Source organism: Triturus cristatus, chromosome 3_1, assembly GCF_964204655.1.
Source record: "Triturus cristatus chromosome 3_1, aTriCri1.1, whole genome shotgun sequence".
Taxonomy (NCBI): Eukaryota; Metazoa; Chordata; class Amphibia; order Caudata; family Salamandridae; genus Triturus; species Triturus cristatus.
In genome coordinates, this window is record NC_140583.1 from 663,755,466 (window position 1) to 663,780,496 (window position 25,031).

The window sequence follows — 25,031 nt, forward strand, 5'->3', positions numbered from 1 at the left end:
GCTTATGACCTCACATATTACACCACTCATGACATGGCCAGTGACATCACTGATGACATCTCAAATGACATCAATAGAATCTCTTACGCACTCATTCACACCCCTGTATAACCATTAATACACCCACTCCAAGTTCCACACTACCATTTTCAAAATCATTGACACACCCATACCAGTACTTACACACCCACTCAATGATTCATAGGTCTACACACACACATCCACCACTCAGTCACACATACACCAACTCACTCACTAATACAGCCACTGATATATCCACTCATACAGCCACTCAGAGGTACTCACACACCTTTAGTCAATCACACAGCCACTTACTCACCTATACAGTTATACAGATACCCACTCACTTATACAGGTACTAACACATACTCACTCACCTATAGTCACTGACACAAGCAAACACTCAAACATACAGCCACTATCACAATTCCTCATTCACACATAGTCACTTGTCATACTCCAAAACACACCTACTGCCTTTCACATATGCGTTTACTCACCCAAATACCACTGACACATCCATTCACTCACTGACATAGCCATACACACACACAGTTACCTATATAGTCCCTTGCTTACGCACTCACTAACCCATACAGCCACTGACTCACCCAATCACTCCTTCATGCAGGCAGTCACACACCCTCTCACCCACCCAGATACACGTACACCTATAGAGTTACTCCGACAACCAATCCCCCATACAGCCATTCACTAACCCAAACACCCACTTAGACACCAACTGACAGACTGATACAGACATTCTAACAACCAAGTCACTCACCCATACATTCACTGAGATACCTAATCACTCTCTTATGCAGTCAGTCACACACCCACTGAATCATCCATACAGACACTCATACACCCACTGATTCATCAATACACCTTGGTATATATGTTTAACACTCATAAACCTTTTAAAAACACTCACAGTCACTGGTTGTTGTCATCAATGATGCCACTGACCATGTCCTGTGTGATGTAATTTGTGAGGTCATAAGAAGGGTGGCAGGGGCGCGAGTTACAGTAAGCGCAGCTAACTATAACTGCTGAATTTCTCTGGTTTTGTACTAGTGAAATGGCGACCAAACTATAACATCCCTGTAAACTTTTTTTTTTTGTGAAAAAAATAATGTATATACATTCATACACACACACATATTGTTGTATATATGGGTACACACATATATATATATATCTAAACACACACACATCCATAGAAAGTCTTTTTTTGAACCAAACACGCGGGCTCAGACATTGCCTCAAACATACACCGCAGTGAAAGGCAGATGGACAAATATATGTGCGTGGCAAGGTCTACCGTGTTTTTTTTCTGTGTTACCACTGATTGGACACATTCAACAGCTGAGCTACAGCACAAGGTGTGGCACACATCAAATACAGCTGGGGCACAAACCCCATCTGACACTACCCTTCCCCACACCATCGCTACTGGTAAGTGCCAGGGTAAAAATAATTCTTCACATTTAATATTAATTCATATTCACCTACCAATTTTTGCCCCTTCCAGCACACCTAAACATAAACAAATCACCGGTATTTTTATCTGAGAAAGGTGAAGACCCTGATTACAAAGCTTCATGAGACTGCATAAACGCCAACGGCCACATATTGGCCCACCATCGGGTCCCCAGCCCAGTGAATCACCCGACAACATGTACTCACTGCTTCAAGAAGCTTAAAATGTATCTACTCGGCGACACAAAAAATATATATCACTATACGCTCTAGTAGGACGAAGGCCACAGACACAACGCTGGATTTGCTCTGGTGGTTCCCGCTCATACATAGGCATGACGCACCGAGCTCGGTCGTGACTTAACGTGCTAGTCACGTGGAGGTGCGTCGTTGCTAAGGGTTGTTCCTTTAATGGGAACCAGTCACTTGCCACCGGCCCTAGATAACGGAACACCATCTCACCACAAACGCACCACAGCGGGGTAAACCAACGGATTCTGGGGTTCCGCACAGCATCGTCAACACGCTGCCCATACCCTTTGCGACCGCCAATCGCAACATTCTGCATTCCACCGTACCGGGAAGGAGCACAGCATCGAGCACGCATACCGGGATGAAGACTGCGGGCACCGCACAGCACAGAAAACGCACATCAGTCGCACCGGGAAAAGGTATAGCACCTGTAACTCCTCTGCTCTGAAGCAGACGTCGCCGAGGACACAAAGGGCTGAAGGAGGCCTGTACTGCTTACAGCATCCATCGCAGAGCACAAAGGAGACTAAGCGCTGCAGCAGCCCTGGCAGAGGATCTCACACGCACTGAGCACTGACCGACTGAGCTGAATACATACAGTACTAGCCGTCGTCACAGCACCGTCCACAGATTTATTGTGCCACACAGCATCCAGGACTGTCCCAGTCAGACGCTTCTTAGCGCACCAATCCACACTCGCACTCAGCGAAAGGCAAGACAGTAGCGAAGAAAAGAGCAACCAACAGGTAAGTGCATAACTAGTATCTTCTCACCTCTCACTCCCACCCATAGGTTTGAACCTCACCCCGTTTCAAAGGAAATGCAATCGAGGCAAGGCACAACATTTTTTTGCCACTCATAATCGACTTTTGCATTTAGTAGGAACATGGGGTATACAAAATAGACCTCTTTTCGTTTCTTTATTCCATTTAGCTGGAGTGAGTTATTTCTGTGTTCATACTATGTATGCACAGTCGAATTGTTCGTACAATAAACATCAGCGTAGCAGTAAAACGTTGTATTTGATTGTCTGTTATGTTGGTGCCCATGAAGACACATGCACAGTGAAGGCACGTCCTGGTTTATTTGCAGCTTTAGGCACAACACATAAACAACTAACAACTCTGATGGGCAGTTCAGAATCCTACTGCCAGCCCTGGGACCTTATCGAGCCTAGAGGCAATATACATACATGCCAACAGACCCGGGTCAGGAGGAGTAGCTGTCTCTCACCTGAAATTATCCCCACTTCAATACAATGGGGAAAATACATTCCGCCGATAATATTTTTTTAATCTCCTCCTTTTGCTTTGCAAATATTTGCATGTACGAGTATACCACCTCTCAGGTTCCATCGTGGTGTGTGGTGTGATGTTTGTACTAAACCAGTTATCAGTATAAGCACCACACATCTCATTCCTAAACAACCCTAACCGAACACAACTATGGTGCACTTGTCATGGAAAAAAAACATTGAGATCACACCCATGAACAGGAAGTAGGAGCAAGCAGAGAAGGTAGTATCAGGACACAAAGAACATGGACAATATGAAAACCGGAATAATAAATGAAAGGTCAAATGGAAGACCCCAAAATAGGAAGATCAATATTATATCATCCATTGAAGCACATCACACAGTATAATTTTTCAGGTAAGCTCTTCCTGGAATTATAGTTTACTAAGGTCTTCCCAGTACAACCATTTCAAGACTAGTCCTTTCACCAGTTAGGTCTACACCTCTAACTCTTACATGAATTACCCAACATTACATGAATAGTTATGAAAGAGGAACGTTCACTGTCGGTGTGTGACTATCAGTGGTGGGAACAGCAAGATTCTTGACCACTAAGAAACAGTGCTAAAGTTCACCAATCTTGAGAGTTTACTTTTATAAATGGTTCCCATAAATTGATACAGAAGTTTTTGACCCTGGCTTTTACACAACAACAAAATCAGCAACTCTCAATAACACGGATCATAAAGTATTTATTATTAAACCAGGTCTTATATTTCCACTGATTCCGTTTCCTCCTGGCATAGATAGCATGTTGATCTAAGAACATTACCTTCACTCTTCCTCCTTCTGATACACAACCATGCGGGACAGAGCATGGAATGAGGTAGTCTTCCTTTCAAGGTAGGAAGAGAGACGTTTCATAGTTGGGAGCATTGTGATGAGCCCATCAGAGTTTGAACAACACATCCTTGAATGAACATTAGTAACCGTCACTCTTGTCACACATGGTTTGGCCATCCTATTAATCGGTTCCAGGCTGTTTGCCTGGGGTGAATAAAGTGCAGCTTTAATAATCTCAAGCACCTGAGACAAATTGCAAACTATTTTCCATGACAACAAAACTGGGGATAACTTTACTGATCTCATCTTTTAAAAATTCAATCACAACTCTCATGTTTACTGAACTCACTCTGGGCCTGATTTAGATCTTGGCGGAAGGGTTAGTCTGTCACAATGGTGATGGATATCCCATCAGTCAAAATATAAATCCCATAGGATATAATGGTATTTATATTTTGGCGGATGGGATATTCATCACCATTGTGATGGAGTAACCCATCCGCCAAGATCTAAGTCGGGCCCTTAGTCACCAACTATTGGGAAGTGTAATCAACATGCAACAAAACATAACGCTCTTTCAGAGGCGAGAGCTCAAATGGGCCCAAGGTGTTCAACCCCGATTTCATCCAAGGTCCAGATGAAATCTCCACCCAAACAAGAGGGGTAGAGTGGGCTATTTTCCTTTTATCATTCTTGGCACAAGTCCAACAGTTCCTTTCGCATCACCCTGAACTTTGCGGTCAAGACCCAGCCACCAGTACAATTCTTGTATGCTGGCCATAGTCCAGTACCTTCCCAGGTGTCCCTCATGTGCAAGTTGATTACTTTCTCCTTCAGGCCTACTGTTAGGACCAATTGAGTGCCTCTGAGAAGTTTTACATAAACGAGGCTTAGTTATTCCATTTCAGGATCCTCTCAAATAGCCTTGGGGCTCCTCGACTTCAGACCATACCCTGACCACATTCTCACTGATAATTTTGAAAATGTATCACTGTCTTTTGCTTGCTTCTACTCAGTAGCATCCATTGCATCCTAATGTAGTCTTTCTTGCCAGGTTGGGTAGTCTGCATTAAAATCACAGGTAATAAGCAACCACAATAAGCAATCAGCTGCATTTTTGCCATCTGGTATATATTGCACCTAAAGGTTATAATCAGATAAGCCTTCCACCCACCTCCTTATCCTATTGGTCAAATTCTCTCCATGTTTGTTCAAATACATTTGCTCTCAGGGACAGTGGTCAGACTTAACCTTTAAGGACGAAACTTGAAATGTTGAATCACCCAGGTAACTTCCAAAGATTCTCTATCAATAACTGTGTAATGTTCCTCTACCCCTTAAGGAGAGCATGAATTGAATGATACCACACTCTTCACCATCAACGACCTGAGAAAGTATGGCAACAAGATTAAAAAGTCCGGCATCGGCTTTTCTTTTTACATTCATTGCAATGCCCAATTCTTGGCAACATACCTATGCATTCTTAATAGATTTGAACTGCTTCTCAGTCTGTTGACCACTCAAATGTCGACTCTTTTTAAGTATTAATCTGACGCTGAACTAAACCAACAAAGTTGGCTATTAATTTTAAACAAAATTACACAAGACCAAGGAACAAAAGGACCTGATCACGCTCGTCTGTTGTGGGTGCCTTTACTGTGCTTTTAGCCAATTCTAATTTGGGACTTACTTCTTCCCGCGATATAGTGTGGCCCAAATAATTTGCAGTAGTCACTCTGAATCTGCATTTGCCCATCTTAAGAGTGCGACTGGAGTTACATTTGTTTCCAGAACTAACTTGAAATTCATCATGAATTTCCCTGTCTTTACCAGACACAAGGATGTCGTCCTGAAAAAACAAGACCTGCAGCATACCCTTGAGAACCATCTTCATCACCCTCATGAGCATGCAGCAGTGGACACTAATGCAAAGGGCATTCATCAAATCAGAGTGCTCACAGAGGCATGACACGTGATGAAAGGTGACTGGACTCACCATGTAATGGAATCTGGTGATATTCTGATAAGTGCATGACACTCAACAGCCTTCCTCCCCCACACATAGTAAGAGCTTTTAAGAAGCTATGTAGCGACTGCCGGTGCACTCCAATGTGTGTATTGAGGTTGTGGAAATCTACACACATCCTTATTTCTTTAGCTCTTCTTTGAGTGTCAACACAACTGGAGTGAGACACTCTGAGGACTCCATTTCTTCCATCACCCCAAGCCTAGACCACTTCTGAAGCTCCTCTTTAAGAGGACCAGGCATTGGTTTGGGTACTTTACTCACCTTGTGCACAAATCGCAGAACATTTGTTTCAAGATTAACCTTAAATTCGAAACCCTTCAGCAATCCTAACTTTTTCTCTAAAACACTGGGAAATTCCCGAGCAATATATGTTCCAAAATCTGAGTTTGACACGAGGAACATTTGTTCTGGTGCCCTGGGATTCAATCTGATTCCCTCGGTCCCCATGGTAACGCCACTCTATCAGTTTGTCATCACATTTAGCGATATAAGCTTTGACAACAGTCTCCCGGTTGCAGAATTGAATTCTTAGGTTTGTGTAACCAAGCTCATCAATCCATGTGCCACCTTAACCTGCAGGATTAATGTCCTAAGGTAACAATTCAAACTTGACCCCACCACAATACTTGTCCCAGTTTTTGCCATGATATATGGTAAAGCCGAATCAGCCAATACCATCAACTTTTTTTCTGCCAGTTGGCACTTCGCACTCCAGGAAGACTAGCGATTCACAATCAACCCTATTCTCTTCTCTTACACTTAGCTGTTCATAGAAATGAAAAGTTACTAAGCTGTTCTTAGAAACAAAGTACTTACAACTTCCCAAATAAATATGTATTCAGTTGGCAAAAGAGTGGCAGAGAAATTGTTAAACGTTTAGACTTACATAAAGGTAGTGATGTGATTTCTTGCTCACTAAAATGTTGATAGCAGGATAGACTATCGGGTTGTCTGTAATGTAGTCTGTAATTACCGGTACAAGCCAACAGATGAAGATTTCTCATAACAGACACCTGCCAGAGTAAATGGAGTGACTGTGTTGGTACATGTATGTAATACATTCAGTATTTATCTTGCAGCTGGTTAATACTGCTAGTACATAAAGCAAAATGTAAAATTCTAGCACTTTAAAACGGTATGTAAAGGTGAAAGAATTTGAAATTGGAGACTTGAAGTTATGTGCATGCCCTTAGGTTGATTCGTGGGAGCGGCTGAACTGCAGTAAAATAAATCTAGTGTGGGTGATTGGTGTCCTCAATTGAAGCATTGTCATGGGTGACAACAAGAAAATCTGAATTAGGTGCCAAAAAGATAGTCAGCTATTTTTTATTTTAGAAATAAAATCAAAGTTTTTGATAACTCCATCCCTCCAATTAAAGTTTTTATTTGTGAATATTTTTTTTGTTAGTAAATCAATATTTAATAATTGATGTATTTGTTTTAATACATATGTTTCTCTAGGTTTGTGTATGTTTTGAAGTTCAAATCACAAATATTGCTTATCCAGGTGTCCCCAGCTGCCAGTAGTGATTCACTGGGTTACACAAGTCAAAATATTACAACTGCTGGTGTATTATAACTTGTAGTAAAATGTTTGCTCTCTCCATCTCACACAATGCCCTCTATTCCTGACAGTTACACCTTTCTGTACTAATTCATCTGGTAGCCTGCATCTTTTATTAGTTGGGTTAAAGCCAGCAACTCCTTGTTACGAAAAATAAATTTCACACGGTTAATAAAAGTGTTAACAATGGAAAGTGGGAAGGACTCAAGAAAAAGATTACCAATAGATAGCATCTCAGGGTACCAAGTTTAACGGTTTACTTAGCAGGTCGTATTTCTGTAGAAGGACTTGAGTCTAAATTTCATGTAGATCTGACTCCTACTTCTGTATAACACATGCTATTTTTAGGTCGAGGCCTGCCAGACAGCACAGTTGTCTGGTTTGCTAAATACAGCTTGGGGACTTTCAGAAAGTTTACCTAAGAATGCATTCCGCTCTTACAATTGGCTTTGTGGTTTGTAACTCCCATTTTCTAGTGTCTATTTCTTTGGCTTTATTTGCTTTAGGCTGTCCTGATTGAGTTAGTCCCTTCGGTTGCCCAAACTTTGTTCACTGTATTCTTCCACAGTCGCTTTCTGTAAACAGGCCTTTTAAATCATGTTCTTATGTTGTCACATTTGCTGTGCATTCAAAGACATAGCTCAAATTTCAGGCTCTCTCTTCCAGGGAGATAGGTGTTTATTTTTCTTTCTCTGACTTAAAAGTGAGAGAATTTATGTGACAGTCATGCTGAGTACCCATTTAAGAGCAGAGGGTGTAGTATGTTTTTGTTTCTAGCACACAACAAAAAAACGAACTGTGCTGACGTTTCAGAATATTTCAGAATTGGTACAAATGAAGTAATTTTTTTTTATAATTCTGAAGTGTGTGAATACAATCAAAACGCTAGGTGATGACATTTGCACACTTCTTGTTTGTGTACATTAAAACAGTATTTTGGTGCAAATGTAATGGTTATTTCAATTGAAAATGTGTTGTTTGTATTAGCAGTGCATTGCCACACCATGCATACTCCATACTAAGCCACTCCACACTATTCTATGCTCTTCCACTTTATGCTGTGCCACTCCATTCTGCGACATGCCTCTCCACTCGGCACCCCTCCATTCTTAAGACCCTCATTGACATGCCACGCCATTCAACTCCATGTCATTCTAATCCACACCACTCACTCCATGATACAACATACCACTCCCCTTTATGCAACTCTACTTCACACCACTTACCCCACTCTAATCTACCCCAGTCTAATAAGCCGCACTCCTATGTGCCCCAATCTACCCCACCCGCTTCCCTCCAATCTACTTCATTCCAATCTGCTTCTCTCCTCCCAGTCTACCCCATTCCACACCAGTCTACCCCAGTTTAACCCAATCTATCCCACTCCACACCTACCTCAATCCACTCATCTGCAATCCAATCTACCCCACCCCAATCAACCCCAATCCACCCCACTCCAATGTACCCCAATCCACCCCCGCCACTCGACCTGACTGCACCTCAATGTACCCCACTCCACCTCAGTCCAATTTACCCCATTCCATCACACTCCAATGTACCACACTCCACTCAATTCTACCCTAACCACCCCACTCCAATCTAACCTCCTAGAATCTACACCTCCCCAATATATCCCACCCCAGTCTACGCCACTTGCATCTACCCCTATCTACTCCATTCCAATCTACCTCAGTCTGCGCCTCTTTACCCCAATCTACCCTACTCTAAACTACCCCATTCATCCCTCTTCAGTCTACCCCACTCCATTCCAATCTACTCTACTCTAATCCATGTATTCTACCCCACTCCACCCTAATCTACCCCACTCCACTCCAATGTACCTCACTGTACCACAATTTACCCCACTCCAGTCTCCACCACCCCAATCTACACCGCTCCACCCTACCCCAATCTAGCCCACTGTAACCTAACCCACTCCAATCTACCCCACTCCACTATAGACCAATCAACTGCACTCCACTCTTCCCCAATCTACTCCACACCACTCCAATCTGCCCCATCCCAATCTACCCCACTCCACTCTAGCCCACTCCAAACTACTTGGCCCCACAATACCACCCCATTACACCCCAATCTACTCCCTTCCAACCAATCTACCCCATTCCCCCTCTCCAGTCTATCCCAATCTACTCCACTTGACTCCAATCTACCCCATTACACTCCATTCTACCCCACTCCACCCTAGCCCACGCCAACCTACCCCAATCTGCCCCCACTCCATTCCATTCTACCCTACTATAAACCACCCAACCTACCACACTCCCATCTACCCCCACCCCACTCTAATCTACCTGACTCCACCCCAGTCTAACCCACTCCACACCAGTCTACCCCAGTCCACTATTCCCCAATCTACCCCACTTCAATCTACCACAGTAAAACCCACTCTACTCTACCACGATCTACCCTACTCCTATCTACCCCACTACACCCCAATCTCTCCCAATTCAGTCTACCCCACTCCAATCTACGACGCTAATCTACCCAACCCTTTACTCCAATCCACCCTACTCTGTTCTGCTCTACTCCACTCTACCCCATTCCACTCTATCCCAATCTATACCACTTCAATCTACCCCACCCCACTAACTTTTAGCGATAACGAACAGCAGCCACACTTGTGTACAACATGGGTAAAACACATTGATAAAGCCAATAGCTCTCACATAGGCGAGACCTATTGGCTTTGCCAATTCTTGTTTCTAGAGTTGTTTCTTTTCCAACCTACAGCTGCTTCTTCAAGAGTGTTCTTAAATAATCTTCGTTTCTCTGCTGTGTACAGTGTTCTTGTTTAGACAGATGCAGATTCTTTCATATTGTTTTGATAGAGTTCTTAAATATTCCCCCAAGGTTTTAGAGATCTCCCAAGCAAGCCTAGCACCTTAGTTGAATGTCTGTAGTGAAGAGGACGGGGTGGGGAGATACATTATTCTGTGTAGTGAAATCAAATACAAGACATTTAGCAAGAAGAAATCCTGAGGATTAGTACAAAATATAGGTGCAGTGTATATAAGACTATTACATTGGAGAATCATCTTGGGCATCTTGTATAGCAATACCTCCAATTTTCCAAAGAGGTTGACCAGGCATTTGCAATTTTGAAAGGTACGACCTGCAGGAAAGGGCATTGTTTCCACTGTATAAATTAGTTGAGAGACATTCCTTTGCATATCCTCCAGTTGTGGCAGCTACATCTACTAAATGATACTGATACATAGATATTTTTTTGCATCAAACTCCTTCACAGTTTCATACACATTCCATTGTACATAACAAAAAGTATCTACAGTCACAAAATGTATTTGTCTACAAGTAGGTCCTACTAAAGTAATTAGAAATTAGATACTTACAGTTTTCTGAATAATTTCTAAATGGTGGTATCAATGTTTCTTTGTAGCAACTTTGAAGCTGCTCTTACAAAATTAGTTGTTGTGAAACATACTTCTAGTGACGCACTCTGTAGGGTTACTCAGTTTGCAGCCTCTTTTAGCTAGGTGTACCATTACACTATAACATCTTGAGATTTATTTGGGTTTACCACGCATGTATACCTTTTCATTAATAATTAAAATTGTGATTTAGATTGGATCTAAAATCTTCCTTAACCTAAAGGTACAGTAATTGATTTATTTTAAACGATTCCTTAGAAATTACACTTGCACACCTTCTTCGAATGTCATTCTAATTATTGACCTGCCACTATTATCTCATTATTTTAAGCTCATGGCTTCAGTCTGGTAGAATTCTTGTGTACTCCAATTGATTTCCATATCCCAGCTTCTAAACTGAAGATCCACTTTTCTGATTTACACCATACTGAGGGCCCATAATCTGTTGCTCTGCTTTAGTTTGCCCTGTATGGTACCCCAAGCAGTGGTGTGGACCACCCTAAAAAAACGAATAATTTTTCTTGTGGTATATAGTAGTGAGGACCATGTTACATGCTCCCTTGTAAATTGTAATCTGAAAACTTTCACTCCAATCCACTGAGACCTTCTGTTGTGAACACTCACAAATTGCAGACCTAAGTCTGCGAAATGAAACACCAAGAGGCCAAGTAATTGGTGAACACGGGCTATAATATATTCTTGTTGGTAACATATTTCATGCTCTTCTCATTTTCATAACTTCAGTTTATAATTTATTTTAACTTCTCATCTTTCCTGTCTTTCTGGAGTAAAATGCATAAATCACCTCGGCATTTAGATTTATACATGTTTATTAAATAAGAAAGAAACGGATAGGCCACAACTATATTTCCTTGGTGGCTCTTTTTAGTTTTAAATTTACATTATATTGCGTAACTGTACTTCTCTCTAAACTCGGTCCCAAACGATCTTCTTTATGGAACCTTATTAGTTTGAGTGGTCTGCATGTGTAACTTTGTGAGGGTGAATTAAGGTACTGTCAGTGTATTTCACAAACTTTTTATGCAAAATATTCATCTTATTACTTACTACGGTTTATCAACTGCAGAACCGTCATAGGATGCACCTTTTTGTTTTTCTTTTCTGAGGTAAGTAAAACTTCAGTGGTATTGACTAAAGAGTCAATTGCCATAATATGATTTTGCTGTTGTCAACATTATGAAGTTATTTTTACTGCTTAGTTAATTATGGGAATACGCGTACATACATACAAGATGACAAACATGACCTAATTATGGAAGTGCTGCTTTTACTAGGTTGTTTATTCTTTTTTTATTTCGACTATCCTAAAGGAACACCTTTACGGTTGAAAGCATTTACTTTGCCTTCCCAGTAGTATATTCAATCCAAATCATTTGAAGCAAAAAAGCTAAAAGAACATGTAAAATATAAACATGAAAAATTGTTCTAAAATGCCATTTAGCTTACGCAAACCTTCCTGCTGACCCCATGTTTCCTGTTTTTATGAACCATCGTCATCTGGTACATCAGTGCGTTCTTTTGCAGCTTAAATATAGATGACCTGGGACTAAGAGAAGAGTAGTGTTAGTAAGACTGCTTTATATGAATGTTTTTTACTCACTGCTTTTCCTCCTCCAACACCGGAGGTAGAAGGTATGAACATGATATTAGGTGATGAGATGAAGTTGAAGTTGAAAACATTTGTAGAGCGCACTGTGACCAAGCGGTTTCCTGGCGCTAATAGATTACACGGGGCAGAGGGGAGCACAAGGGAGATCAGTGAGAGGGAAACGCACGGGCAAACAAGTGAGTCTTGAGTGCCTTCCTGAAATGTGGATAGGCGACAATAGATCTAATGAAGAATGGAAGATCGTTCCAGAAGCGAGGGGCAAGGACAGAGAACCTAGTACCACCTGCTCTAGACTTACGGAAACGGGGGACAGTGAGAAGAGCCTGGCTGGAGGAGCGGAGTGTGCGACTGGGGGTGTAATTAGTGACTATCGAGTTGATAAAGAAAGGGGCTGTGCGGGCGCGAGCCATGAAAACTATACATCCCATTTTGAAAAGGGTGAGATATTAGGTTCAAGTAGCATTACTTAATATACAGGTTCCAAGTAGCAGGAATTATCTGCCTAACCTTGCACACAAATTGCTGTGAAACTACCCAAAGGCAGCTGATGTTTTTTTAGCTATAGTTCATCGACTCAGCATCTACGATGAGTTGAGAGTGTAGTGACCTTTTAGCTGATTTTTAGATTGCAGTTGTTATGTGAAATGAATACTTACCCAGGGGCTTGGGTTTCCGAACTTGACAGAAAAGAACCATGTGCCTGTTCAGGAGCATCATGATGTTGTTGTGAACTATGTTGTAGAGTCTTTCAAGTCTACGATCAACACTGTCCCTAGTGTTTTATTGTTGCCAAATTAAATTGCATTTCATTTTTTATCTGCACTTCCAAAAACCACATAACGTTGTTAAAAGGAAAACAAGAAAGCATCTTTGTTCCTAGCTAGTTTCAAAGATCCTGGTGCATACTTATCTACAGGTTGTTTTATGACTTACCCATGGCTACAGCGATATCTGCGAGATTGATGTCTCCCATCCCAATATTAATTATGGTGCTCAATTTGGCTGTGTCCTTTGTTGCTCTACTCAAATGTCTTCTGCCTGTTTAACATTAGGTCAGCCAGCTGCTCTGAATGATGTACTGGCTACCCTACTAAATGCAAGACATTTAACCCTGGAGTGGTCATTTTTTTTGTGCTGCACTAAAGAAGCTTCGAATTGAGGTTGGTATAATGTGTATAATTTATAACCCATCACTTAGCCATCCTTGCCAGCCTCTGCACCAGTGTGATATTGTTGCAACAATTCATGCTAAAGTATTGGTTCAGAGATGGGTGCCCACTATCACCTTTCCTGTTTGTCATGGCTAGAAAACTATTCTCGGACAGAAATGCCAACATTGGGCTGTTATTCGGTAAACACAGAGAAGTTCTATATGTCTCTGCAGAGGACCTGCTCCTGTGTGTTAAGACTGGAACAATAACCTATTTTTTATTATTTGTGACTTTATTGTTTGGACTGAGATCTGATTTAATCGATTGGCGTAAATCCAAGATGTTCCTTCTCACATCAAATGCATACAACATGGAATGGCAGTAATTGTAGCTTTAACTAGTCATGCCACACTGGGATTAAATGTTATGGAATATTCATGAGACACTCGTATTAGAAGGTTTTATAGAAGCAATATTGGAGTTTCTTGGACTTTAAGGAAGAGTAGGGTGAACAGTTGGCACGTTTCCCTTATCAAGGGTAAAGAAAGTCTCCATTGTTCATCTCTCATGAGATTAATTCTTTTTTGGATATTAGCAGTTACACTAATAAAGACGTTCTTGGATGGACATACGTTTAGCGTAACCTGTTTACAGACCTGCACTAAACTAGCAGTCTATATACAACAGGCATGATGTTAATCTCCTCACTTCCCAGAACCAACTGATAACCATGTAATAGATAGTGTGCTGATTGGCAGTGGACTTGGTGGAAGGGGCGCAGCACAAAGGAGTAATAAACAAAGACACTGGATATTTCACTCTTAAAAAAACAAAAACATTTTTTTATCTATTTTTATATTTTACTATTTTAACTGTTCCAGATGGGTTCAACCTACTCTACAGAAGAGTTTATATCTTCACAACAAATTTTATTTGGTTTTTCGTTGGATATAAGGGCAAAAACCCTACAATGACCTGCAGGAGAAAATGACATAAGATCACAGTGTGTCCAACATTTTGATCAAAATCTAACACCTGCCCAACATGCAGGAGGTAAAACACCAACAAGATGCAGGCAGTACTAGATCTCAGCGATACCAAAGGGGATGATGGACGGAGCGCTTGAGCAAATCAAACCCTCACCCCCAGTCAACTGATCTGGGCTTAATCCATCATCATTCTTTAGCTCACTCCACCACCCCAGTTCAGACATGGCCATATGCAAATCAGTCTGACCCTGTGCCTCATGGGAACAGTCCAGCCCGAACTGCCAAGCCATGTCTTCCCTGGACCGGAGACAAGCATCCTGGGACCGGTTTCGGGTTCATAACCCTCGTCAGCCAGGCTATCTTGAATCCAGTGGCAAAGTGAGCAAGGGACCCACGTCTGGGCATACCCTGCCAAATTAGGGCGAACAAAGCGATACCAAAGGGGATGATGGACGGAGCGCTTGAGCAAATCAAAGCTGGTTTCTGGTCCAGGGAAGGCATGGCGTGGCAGTTCGGGCTGGACTGTTCCCATGAGGCACAGGGTCCGACTGATTTGCATATGGCCATGTCTGAACTGGGGTGGCAGAGTGGGCTAAAGAACGGTGATGGATCAAACCCAGATCTGTTGACTGAGTGTGAGTGTTTGATTGGTTCTGATGCTCCGTCCGTCACCACCCCCTTTTGTACCGCATTACTAGATCTCAGAACATGCGTATGAAGAGTTTATATCTAAGCAACAATGAGCTCTTTTAGTATTGTACTTGATAAGTTTGAGTACTCTACACCTAATGAGACAAATAATACCATGTGTCCGTCTCCGTATTTTAATTTCCCAGTGTATGGCCGACACTCCTGGAACTTCCTAGTGCTGAAATACCAGTGCAGCATCTATTAACATTCAGTGATTCATAAATTAAAAACAGTGTTCTGAATACTTCGTAATATAACCAGTTCATCAGTCGTAACAAAAGGAATACACATTAATATTACACCTTTCTTCTTTACAACAAGCAGTTATTATTCCAGCATTGTCAGCACCTTCAATTCCATATTTTGACTGTAGGAAAGTGGGTTATTATTTGGGCTGGACAAGTGTCTATTTTAAAGGATAATGCCACCATCTGCTAGATGTCACACAAAATAAATAAAATAAACATGTGCTTAATCCCTGGTAACAGGATATGAAGCAGTCCGGCTTAAATCAAAGCAAGTGTGTTAAGAATTAAACAGTAGAAAAAGTCACACAACACACACTAAAGCCAATTTTAAAATACAGACAAACCTTTGAGTAAAATATGACCAAAATGGCTAAAATCCATAAGAGGAACTAGCGATTTGATTTTTGTTTTAAAGATTTAAGCAAAAATAGTGCCCAAAAGGGCAAAGCGCCCATTATAACCTATTGAAGTGGTAAATTGGGAGCCAGGTGCGATTTGAGTACTATCTCGATGGAGCCCTGCTCAGATATATCAGTTGATTAGGTCCTGGTGAAAATCAGGAAAGAACTTGGGCACTTTTTCCGAACAAAAATCCTCCCTAAGTGGCTGCCAGTGAAATTATATCTGCTGCTATCGAACCAAAGCCCAGGTAAGTGGCGCAAGTTGGTACCTCTGGAGCTTTTGTGATTTCTCCCTGAAAGGTTTCTAAGTCCCAGCGCAGAATGGGACTTAGTCGTTTTTCAGAGGTACTAGGAGCCTTGAGCCGGACAAAGCTGACATTTGTTCCAGTGCCGTGGAACTACTAGTCAGATATTTTTTCCCGCAGGCCCCCCTGAAGTTCTGGAGGTAACGTTTTTTTTAGTGTTTCCAAACTTTCGTCTATTGCTAAGACAACCACAGGAGTGCACTTCTAAGGCCTCCAGGATCTCCGGAGACTCTGTGTGTCTGGCTGGGGACAACAGCAAAGTCCAGTCCCAGTTGCCAATGGTCATCTGGGCACTTCTAGGGAAAGGCCTCTAGCTACCTGTTGTATCCTGTAGCCACACAGGAGGTCAGCCAAATATCCTTTGGCTTTTCCACAATCTGGCTGCAGCAATGGGACATCCGTCTAAAGGTTGGCAGAAACTAAGTATTTGGGGTGCATACTCACCCCTTTCCTGTTCTTTCCAGCAGCAGTCGGTGTGGATCCCTTTCTCCAAGTCCCCCCTTCTCACAGCAGCATCTTCACCCTGAGGAATAGGACCCTGTTTATGGCGATCTACAGGCAAGTCCTTTTTGTGCCATATACCCATTGCAGGACTGGCCACATATAGGCAGAATTCGGTCAAAGGGTAGGTAGTATTTTTCTACATGTTTCATGCATGTATATGCATTCAACATATATACAGTCGAAATACTCACACCTGCAGCAATAGATATGGAAAGTACTCACCACAGCCACAAGTCCGCCGCAGCAACACCTTGGTCACAACATGTAATATACCAGTTGCAAGACCGCAGGCACTGTGGTCTTTTAGAGCCATGTGCATGAATGTTGGAAAGTGTTTAGACTCGCCAAACATAGTACTTTGGTTCCTACTCTGACCACAGAAATCTGGTGCAGCAACTATCTTGATTGCTTTGCAATGAACTGTCTGAAACCCAAAGAACATATACTTTCCAAATCCAAAATGGCTGCCACAATTGCAGGTCTTGCCATCAATAAAAACGGCCCTGTGACACACTAGGATCTGTAGTATGTCCTGACTGCAACAATGTTCTTCTGCTAGAGTGTGTGCCTCTGACGTGAAACCTCACACCAAGCGGCTCCCACATTATGTATGCACTTCTGACCTCTTCTGCTTCAAGAGGACCGCATGAAGTTTGACAGTGGCATCTCCTCACTTGTTCTCAAACAGCTTAGTATGATCCCTGAACCATAACAGTGCCTACTACTCCCTCCTGCCTCCCCAGTCCACCTCTCCCTTCCGCCACTGGTGGGGGACCAAGGCTTACTGAATGACTACAGTAAAGTTCTTTAAGTAAAGCTGACCAATAAATATTAGAGGCTAGCTCCTGTGATCGTTTCTCAGGGTAGTACTCCTTCCAGACCACCAAATATCGGTTGCCTACATCCAAAAGCTTTTCTCAAGAATACATGAAATATGAAAGGAATTCTATTAGGCCATGATAATTGTAAATGCACAGTTCTAGATCAAAATTTGTCAGTGATAAATGGAGAAAAAACTTGGATTGCAGTGTGGAAACCTTTTAAAAAGTATCTTTGCAAAGTTCCTAGGCATTTATTGCTGATGTCCATACATGCAAAGACACCGTAATATTCCTATGGCCGAATGCTTAATACTATCATAGGATAGTTCTGCTATCCACAGTGTCTCCCTCTAATCCTTTTCTTGAATTAATGTTTCTTACCCTAGGTCATGTCCAACACATTGATTTAATAGTTTTGTTTTGTTTTATTAAGACTTTATTGACATTTTCATCAAAACAAAGGAGATCTAACTTTCTGCAGTATAAAATCAGGTTTGCACAAGGAGGCTGCAAATCAGCTTATCAACTTACATACAATCGTATCAGTAGCTATCATGCCACAGACCTTTACGTTCGGCACCCCCTGAGTCAGCAATATTCCGAGTAGAATGGATTACAACATAGTAAGAGCCCTTACCAGTCCCTGGCCCACCGAACCCTGATCAATGGTAATACGTTGTTGGTATGTAATACACAGCGCAATCCCCCTTTACCTTACTATTACCAGTCTGTAGTTAGTGCTCCATCGTCTTCCCCTCCCCCCGCACTTCCGCTCCACCACCACCAATCGTCACATCTTTAGTCCATAAATATGTATGGTATAGCGCCCAGAAGTTTTTCGGGCGACTGCGCAGGGGGAGAAGCTCACTGTAAATCTCTGTTTGCGTGCTGCAAAACAACATATTTCTGCTCCAGTCCGCAATAGAGGGTAGCGGGCCTTTTAACCAGTGTTTTGCCACACAGCGTCTATCAAGTAACAATTCCATGTCTACTAACCGGCGAACATTTTTAGGAAGTGGCTTAGAGTACCCCAACAGGGCCAGTAACGGGTCTGGTAGTATCTGCACGTCTATAATAGTACTTAGTTCTTGAAATACCAGGTCCCAAAAGTTACTTATTCCAGTGCATGACCAAGCTCACATTGATTTATTAGTTCTGTCTACCAGCGCACCTGAGGATCACAGCTAGTTGTAAGAAATTGGGTTATTAGTTGTGCAGGGAAGGTGGTGTGGCCTAGTAATCTCTATCCGCTGGCAAGCAATAAATTATTGTCCAGTCGGTGCCTGCGAAATCAAACATCACAATATAAGGGGGTATCCTTTTTTACATCATTCAGACCTACTGGCTTTGTAAAGGGGGGCACCACATCAAGAAATAAGGCAGGTTTATCGGCCTTATCATGGTGTCCTCACATTATTAAAACATTAAGCTCATGATGCGATTCACCGGCAAAACAAATGGGATTAATAATCACATAACCATATAAAAATGAATACCTTATAAGCATTGCAGCGTTCATTATTAATTATATTGAAAAAAATGTAAGTAAAACATTGCAATTCAACAATCCCCAAGTTGTTAGTCTCTCTTCACATTCCTCATTCCACACTATGTAGCCATAAGACCAACCACTAGGGGTCTTGGCACTCCAGAGCCAGCGTGCTTAATCTCAAACTCTTGGAGTGCTGGAATTAGTGATAACCTTTCCCTTCCTGTTCTTTCCTGTCATGTCCTGCATGTATTTACTACCCTCTTAAACTTAAGACAACTTTGTAAAGCATTCTAGAGGGGGGGGCCCTCACAACATACTGGCAAAACCTTTGTGGTGTCCTACTGAGCCTGGGGCCACATAAGCAACAAAAAAATATGCAAATTAGCCCACACAGGACATTATGGCTGGGAGAAGGGAATCTGTAATAACCGTCTTTGACGCTTTCGTTTTCTGCTGTTCGCTGATGCACGTCACACTTATTTTTGTTTTTAGGTTCCCCGGTCCCACTAGGGGGCACCCAGAGTCTTCCTTCTTTATTTTTCCTCCTTTTTTTTTTTCTTTCCTTTTTTAATGGCATTGCGGGGAGCCCACTACTGTGCTGCAGAGCCAGCTCCCTGCTTGGCCAGCACAGTTCCTCGCTGGCGTGTGAGCTGGGAGCTTCCTTCTCCCTACCGTCTCCCTGGGGGCAGGGTGTGCTGCTGCAGTTTGCGCCCCGCTACGCCAGTCATGGGAAGCGAGAGCTGCTCATTTCTATGCAGGGATGTGCTGCGTGCCCCCTTCTCTTGTCTATTGGGGTCACAGAATAATGGTCCTCTTATTCCTTTTTGTTGGGACCCTGGAGGATGAGAGCCCCAGAGAGCATAAACTGAGTGAGGGGAGGGAGGCTCCACATACACCCCTCTTTCCCATAAATTACCAAAATCACTGTTGCGTTGACTCCTGGATCTTGGCTCACCCCACAGGTATCTGTAGAAATAGCTTCATTTTTCTTTTTCTGGGTCAAAGGTCAGATCTGTGCATATCTCAGGACCTGTTGGGCTGATTTTTGAAGATCATTGCCTCGTTTTACTCCTGATGGCGCGCTCTAGCAACTAGGAGTATTTTACATTGGCCTCCTGGCCTCTACCAAGGCACACTTTGCGAGTAGCTGGACTTACTGGCTCTCTGCACCAGCCTTCTCCTTTCCTGATTCCTATTGCTCTTCTCCTGCAGTTGTGTGCTTCTTGCGCAGCCCCTCTGCTGCCAGCCAGCAGAGCACCTTCCAGCCTTCATTCCTTTGCCCCATAGCCTCCTGGTTGTCATGTCTTCCCACCCGCAACTGGTTCTTAGGGGGTAAAAGGGTACAGCACCACTGGCATACCATAGGATGTCACATCATCCCCCCCCCCACCCCTGTACCACCCCTCCTGCACAGCATTCTGGGACAGTCTAATATGGCTCTGTCAAGTTTTCTCTGTGAAGAGCTCCTCTAGCGGCATCGGCTCCAATCCTAGCTGATATCACTGCCACATCCCTGTCCACCAAAACTTCAAAGGGAGCCCTTCCTGTGTTGACTCCAAATGTCTGGGCTCCCTCCTTTGTTAAGAGGGCTTGGGCCATCACAGCCCAGGCGCAGTGTGACAGCTAATTATCAGATGCAGATTTCCCCTATGACCCATTTCGCTTCTAAGAACTGATAATTGCACCTTTTGTGTGGGGAGGCCTTTATTTCCTATTCTGGGAAGCAGAGTAATTAATTTGGTGCAGCAGATGGGACAAAAGGATGGAATCTGTTTGAGTGGAGTCAGAGAAATATGACAATTCATGATGTATATGTGGGTTATTTGGACCTGCAAAAATCAAACTCTGTGTGCATGTATTACTCCAGTTTGACACGTTACTGGACTGTGTAATACCTAACTGCACTTTAAGGCAGATTTCAACTATATGGGCAATACATTTAAAACACTACAACTTTTCCAATAAATCCTACTGACCTATCTATGAATGGCCACTAATATTTTAAGCCATACCCCCATGTCCGCACCTATCCTTGTAGTGCACCCCACACACACGTATGCATGTGTAACCTGCCCAGTGCCCCTTGTTCTAGCTGTGCCACAGCGGCCTCATCTTAAAAGGTGAATAATATTGATATAAACATACTCTGTCCATTTACGGGAGTGAGACTGGTAGTTAAACTTGCACAGTGTAAGGATCTTAAATCCAGGTGATCAAAAGAGAAACATCCTGGTGGACTAAATGGTGGACTAAATGGGTGTAACTCATTTGTAACACTAGTGAACACACTTCCATGTCTAACTCTTTGCATATTGCACACGAGTTTTGAGAGAACCTCTGTCTGCTATCAAGACTTGTGGTTTACCATGTAATCAAATGTTATGTGCAAAAATGTGTGCTAATTCTTTCGAAAAGGTCAGCCGAGGTGATGTAATAAAATGGTCCATCGATGATGGATCTTGATAGACAATCCTTCTCGTTGTTAAACATCCCATGTATTACACCCCCTGCCCCCACTCAACCCAGGGGCACCATTCGGTAATCCTGGTTGCTCTCTCTCCCGTTCTGACAGAGAGGTGCAAATGTTACCGCTATAAATGTTCCATTGCCCCCAAACTTTATCCCATTTTTTGGGGGGCATCCTCTATTTATGTATACTGCACGCACCGCCAACATGCACCAACCAACATCATGTTCCCATTCCGTTATCGTTGGCGATTCCGGGACTCCCTATCTATGTGCGATATTTCGCTTCGCAATCGCATAACCCATAGTCATCCATAACTTTTCCATGCGACTTAAGTCCGTAGCATCCCAGATATTGAGCAAGCACGTCTTTGGGGACAAGGCCTGGGTGATTTCACATACATCTCCTGTCCCCTCATGCACTGCGACCCAAAACCCCTGGATGAATGGACAATCCCAAATTGTGTGGAAAAATGTGCCCGCCTCTCCACACCTCCGTGTACACTCTGCCTCACTGATCCGACCCATCTTATATAAAAGTGGTACATGTGATATAGACACGGTGTAATATTTTTAGCTGAACCAGTCGCAGTCACGATGGTATGGCCACCTCTCGCGGGGAGGATAGCGCCTCACGCCAATCCTCTTCCTCTAGTTCCCCCAGGTCTATCTGCCAGCGCGCGTACAGGCCTGCCAGTGGATCTGATGAGTTATTGATTATTTTCCTGTACGTGAGTGAGATTACTTTGGTGATCATGGGGTCTGCGAGCAATCTGTCCTCAAGCAGTGCGGATTCTCGGATCCCCTGTATGTCTTTAGTTGCCTCCTACAGGGCATGTTGAATTTGTAGGTATCTAAACATTTCACGCGTGGACAGTTGATATTCCATTTGCAGATCTGTGAATGTTAATATTTTCCCCCTTTTTACCAAGTCACACACATGTGATATACCTATGGTATCCCATTTGTCAAATCCCTTACTTCTGCTTAGGTTGCCCAGCAGGGCTGCGTGCCATAGGGGCGTCATTTTTGTCAGTCTGTTAGTCCAACCTAACTTGGTGGAGTGCCATTCTGTGATCGTGAGGGCAGTGGGGCCAGTGAATTGTTGTTTACTTGGTTTGGTATACAATGCCTCTTTATATCCCCCTACACCCATCTGCCACATGTCCATCTGGCACGCAGGGTCCTGTTGTGCACCGTATACCCATTTATTTATGATAGCGAGGTGTGCTGCTTTGTAGTAGCTCGGTAGATCGATTCTCCCATCATACCACCCCTGGACCAACTTGGGCCCCGCGATGCGCGGGGTTTTCCCATCCCACAATAAGGTTCTAACTTCCCCCCTCTAATGCCTTGAAGTACTTCTCAGGCACCGTGTATGGGGTGTTCTGTAGCACGTAGAGTAGACGAGGCAGGGTCATCATTTTATATAAGCGCTGCGCGTCCTAGTAACAAAAGAACCAGTGTCCGCCAATGGCAGACATCACTTTGCAGCCGAGTCAGAGGCCCCAGCAGGTTGTGGTCATAAAAGAGTGACGGGTCAGCCGTGGCGTAGATGCCTAGGTAGCGAAATCCGTCGGTGACAACAAGGCTTCACATTCGACCGGTAAGGCCGGCGCCGGCCCACGGAGTAGATACACCACTGACTTTGACCAATTTATGGAGTACCCGGAATACTTGCCATGATTAGAGCATATTTGGAGTATTATGCTAATGGAGGAGCTGGGGGAAGCAATGTACAGTAAGATGTAATCCGCCTAAAGCAAGATTCTATCTTCCCACTCATTGGCCCACTTCATTTCCCGTATCAATGAGTCTCCATGTATCCAGCATGCAAGAGGTTCCAGGGTCATGGCGAAAATAAGGGGAGACAGCAGGCAGCCCTGCCGCGTGCCACGGCGCAGGATAAAAGCCCCTGATATATGCCCGTTTATTACCACCTGTGCGACTGGTTCTGCATATAGGAGTTTGACCCACTCGAGGAATGTCTTACCCAAGCCCATTCGCTCGAGCACCGCGAACATATACAGCCACTCACTTTTATCTCATGCTCTCTATTCCACACTTTTTTTTAACAGTAGACTGTTACACTGTACATGCTCTCATCAGAAAAGCTTCCATATTGAATAAAGCTGTTGTATGATTATTCTGGATCTCAACGGACAAGAGCCTTGGAGTTTTAGTGAACGTATTAGTCTTATTTTCAGGTTGATTCTGTCTAGATAAAGCATTCAGTCTCCTATTGTGAGGACTAAGTTGCTAGGACAAAGTTTATAATTAATCACCATGTCTTAATCAGAATCTATCTGAACTGTTTAGGACTCAGTGCCCTAGTGGACTATATTAACCGTAAAGTCCTGTTGTCTTCATTCATCAAATGTTCTCCTAATTGGCAAAAGTTTTTTGTAAAGGTGTAATTTAATTATGCAGGAGAGAATTTATTACAAAGAGTAATCCACTGGATACACCTCTCCAGTGACTGGATTTTTTTAGGACAGACCTTTTCCCATAGCACGCTATAGGGCATCTGTCTTAACAAGTAATGGAAGTTCAGTATTTGTTTGTTGCAAAATGGGAGCACAAGAGAACTGTTGCTGCAAAAAAATAAAGGCTTAATCAGCTTATTTGAAGCATATAAAGGTAGCTCCCTTATGAAAAAATGGTAATTGTTCTGTTCTCAGAACATTTCTGAATGAATCTTGTATATAAGTTAGCAAAGCCTAGAACACTTTGCAAAGCGTTTTTATAAAAGTAAGAGTAGGCCAGTGACTGCTGAAACAAACTAGTTCTTCATTTTACTTTTCTGTGGGCTACTTGGATACCTCAAGAATTCAGCTAAAGTGAGCTGAAGTGCACATTTATCACAGTTTAGCAAAACACATGATGATCTCTTAATCTTTGCAACACTACCTGATCATGTTTCACAGGTGTTTAAATGGAATCAAAATAAATCAAAATATTGTCCGGGTACACTATGCGAAATACACCCAAAACCCCAGTTTTCATCAATAAAAAAATGAAAGGTAGCGTGGGCAATTCTAGAGGCCAAAAGGCATGACTTTTCATTCAGCCAAAAGGGTGCTATACACAGTTTTCCATTCATCACCCTCTCTGGCTCTAAATGATATATGCTCCTTCAAGACAAAGCACGATAGAAATGATTTGCTCTAAGCATATATATCATAGAAGATGCTCCAATAATAATGTGCATAAAAAAATACAGTATCTGCCTATATTCTAAGGATGAACAATAGAAAAAGAGACTTAGATCTAATATTGCTTATACTCCAGGGGTGTGGAATTTTTTTTTAATCTACTTGGCCAAGGGACAAAATGCTACTGAGATCTACATGTCCTGTAAAATCCACTTGTCCCACCTACTCCATGATGATATCGCAGTCCGCTTTATGTGAGGGTAGAATTAATGGTGCATAAACCTGCTCCAGGAACCAGCCAACTTTGCCTATTATATTGAAACCAGGAACCGGCACACCCACA

At 42.8% G+C, this 25,031-nt stretch overlaps 1 protein-coding gene across 7 annotated transcripts in view; it reads left to right on the top strand.

Annotated features, from left to right (window-relative positions):
* Positions 1-1,873: 1,873 nt before the first annotated feature.
* The window catches only part of ARNT2 (aryl hydrocarbon receptor nuclear translocator 2), an 803,119-nt gene continuing 779,961 nt past the window's right edge, over positions 1,874-25,031 (top strand). For 6 of the 7 annotated variants that reach the window (XM_085644710.1, XM_085644711.1, XM_085644712.1 and 3 more), the window contains exon 1: positions 1,874-2,501. The gene's annotated coding sequence lies outside the window, so the exon portion shown is untranslated. The remainder of the gene's footprint in view (positions 2,502-25,031) is intronic. The other variant, XM_085644714.1, reaches the window with a different exon arrangement.